Genomic DNA, 3,443 nt, shown 5'->3' on the forward strand with positions numbered 1-3,443 from the left:
AAGCTAAAGAAATGTAGTCTTTCACATTGTTAAAACTATATTGATGCCATGTTATGAAAACATCTTTAATTTCTGGTTCAAGACCATCCATAAAGAGGTATATAGCATAACATTCACTAATTTCTTCAGAATATTTAACCTGATTTAACAAAGATTCGAATTCCTCACAATAGTTCTTAACCGTACCTTCTTGCCTTAGTGCCATAATCTCTTCCACCGCTAATTCCATCGTCAATTTGTTGCTGCTACTCTGAATCATGAAATCTGATCAATGCCCGTTGTCTTGTTCAATTGATTGAATCACCAAATTCTAATTCAACTGAATGAACCCCGTTCTTGAATAGTTGATGTGTTGATTTTTTTGTTACTGCTGTCTCTCAAATAAATTGCTGAATTATCTTTTGTTCTTGAATCTTCGGTGAATTGTTGTTGATACCAATCACCAGTATATCTTGACTGTTGCTTCAAAGTGTTGCTGCAAGCAAGCCTTTTGTTGCCCTAACTTTGATTGTTGCCGTAGAAATTCGAACCCAATTCAAACCCTAACCCAAGGTCGAGAGGAAAGAAAGCTCTGATACCATTGTTACGTGTAAAAATGGTGATCAAGCGTGTGAGCGAGAGATAGAAGAGAAAGAATCAAAAGAGGAAGAAAGTCTCAAAATCATTCGCTAATCTCATTCCTGTAACCAATTCGCTTATTAACAACTAATACAATTGACTAGCTACACCTTCAACCCTCATACTATGCTATTATTACATTTGACCCCCCTCTACTATTTGATACCTAACACTGTCTAACAACAGACTTCATAGAAGAGGACGATACGGATCGGAGCCAGGGTTGCTCTGAATTTATTCCTCTCTCATGTAATGCCACGCAGGATCAAACTTGGTATCCAATTGAGAACGTTGCGTACTTCAGCATTATTGCAGACATGGAGAAGGTGGATATAGAGACTTGCAAGCAAGCATGTTTCGAAAACTGCTCATGCAAAGCAGCTATTTTTCGGTATGGTTCAGATGCTTCAAGCGGGGACTGTTATCTACCTTTGGAGCTCTTCACATTGATGAATGTTGATCCAGATGTTATTTATCATAATGCTTCAGCTTTCATAAAAGTGCAAGGACCATCTAGTTACCCTTATTCGAAGCTATCAACTGCAGGAGTTGTAATAATTTCCGCTTCGGTAAGTGTTTTGTTTCTGCTAGGTGTTATAGGTTTTCTTATTTACATAATTTGCAAGCGAAGACAGGCTACTCAAATGGAGGAAGAGTCTATAGGTGAGGTACCAGGAATGCCCAATCGGTTTCCCTATGAAGAATTGAAAATCGCCACAGAGAATTTCAACAAAAAGCTTGGTGAAGGAGGATTCGGTGCAGTTTTCGAAGGGACTCTTGAAGACGATTCCAAGATTGCAGTAAAATGTCTTGAGGGTCTTGGGCAGGTTAACAGATCATTCCTAGCTGAGGTTCAAACCATTGGAAGCATTCATCATGTAAATCTGGTCAGACTCAGAGGATTCTCTGCTTGAAATCACAACGGTTTCTCGTGTATGAATTCATGAGTAACGGATCATTAGATCGGTGGATCTATCATGGGGTCCGAGAGCATGTACTGGAATGGAAATGCAGAAAGAAAATCATTCTTGATGTAGCCAAGGGTCTAGCATATCTTCATGAAGATTGTAGGCAAAAAATCATCCACCTGGATATCAAACCTCAAAACATATTGCTGGACAGTGATTTCAATGCCAAAGTATCAGATTTCGGGTTGTCGAAGCTCATCGACAGAAATCAAAGCCAGGTGATGACTACAATGAGAGGTACCCCGGGATATCTGGCTCCAGAATGGTTGAGCTCAGTTATTACTGAAAAAGTGGATGTGTACGGCTTTGGGATCATTCTCCTAGAGATGCTGTGTGGGAGGAAGAAATTTGACAAATCTCAGCCTGAAGAAAGCCAGCACTTACTTGATGTGCTTCAAAAATGTTGGGAAGAAGGGATGTTGTTAGATATGGTTGACAAGTACAGTGAAGATATGCAGACACACAGTTCAGAAGTTGTGGAGATGATGAAAGTGGCTTCATGGTGTTTACAATATGATTATACGAAAAGGCCTTCAATGTCGACGGTGGTTAAGGTGTTAGAAGGCGTAATGGAAGTTGAATCTAGGTTGGATTACGACTTCACAGATCCTAGAATGCAAAACACAGCAGTTGAACAAGACAAAGATATGACACCATTGATGGCTTCTGTTCTGTCTGTTCCTAGGTGAGGTAGGGTCTTGTGGATGACTTACATGCACATTCTTAATGTTTCATGGTTCTTTTATGGTGTGTTCTTTCTTAAACTTGTGAATATGATTTCTGATGTAAAAAATGGCAGAATAAATTAATATACCTATTTCAGGAAAAGATTTATGGCTCAGTGACACTTTTAGAGGCTGAGTTTTTCAGCCATTTATTCATTAGACAGAATACAACTTCAGAATTCTATAAATAGATGATAATAATATCATCTGATACAAGCCAAACCTTGCCACAATCTTTTATAACTGTAAATACTTATTAAACAAGTGACAATTGAAAATTCCAAAATTTTGACCATAGAGAATCTACCTACATACATTTTTACCTAACCAACTACATGCCAAATCCGACTAAGTAAAGCACTAAAAGTATTTTTTACTATAACCTGAAGCGCATTCAACAGTTTCAGCATGTTTTGTATCACTTGCAATTACAAAAATCTTCTTCATGACCATCTCAGTCTACACACAATGGAGAATAACATTTACATGTTCTCATCAACTATAACTAACATGCAAGGTACTTACACAATTGTGAATGAAACTGGAGGGAAAAACTAACACAGACATTTCATCAAACACTTAGTATGCGTCTATTCTAAACGATGCATATTGATATCAATTTGATGAGTTATGAAACCTAATTATCATATATTCTTGTATGAAATCAATTAATGAGCATATAATAATCAGGTTTCCATTTGACATTTGAGAAACGACTTAATTACACTAGTATAATAGATAAGATATAGATGATTTTGAGGGTCAAGTTGCGAGTTCGATGTGTATTGGAGTGTTAACTAGCCATTGAATGGGTAGTTTTCTAAAAAACATTAATTAATAAAAATCAACCACCAGACCCGTTCCCGAAAATTCTTAAAAAGATTTAGGCCTCGGGTGACAAAAATAACTGGGATCAAAATTGTGGTTAAAGGGAAATGAATTAACAAAATAAAATCTTGATTGTAGAGCCAAGACTTTAACTTGAGATCTTTACATTGCATAATAAATGGATGCATGTATTAAATATATAATCCAAGGCCAATATATATATATATAGAGAGAGAGAGAGAGGCCGGTTATCATACAAATAACCTAATCGTACGTTATGTACGCGTCATCCACAACCGTCGGA

General features: G+C 37.1%; 1 pseudogene; it reads left to right on the plus strand.

The window, feature by feature from the left end:
• The first annotated feature begins 776 nt into the window (after positions 1-776).
• LOC110894904 lies at positions 777-2,347 on the plus strand (annotated as a pseudogene).
• Positions 2,348-3,443: the final 1,096 nt, after the last annotated feature.

Source organism: Helianthus annuus, chromosome 12 (assembly GCF_002127325.2).
Source record: "Helianthus annuus cultivar XRQ/B chromosome 12, HanXRQr2.0-SUNRISE, whole genome shotgun sequence".
NCBI classification, from domain to species: domain Eukaryota; kingdom Viridiplantae; phylum Streptophyta; class Magnoliopsida; order Asterales; family Asteraceae; genus Helianthus; species Helianthus annuus.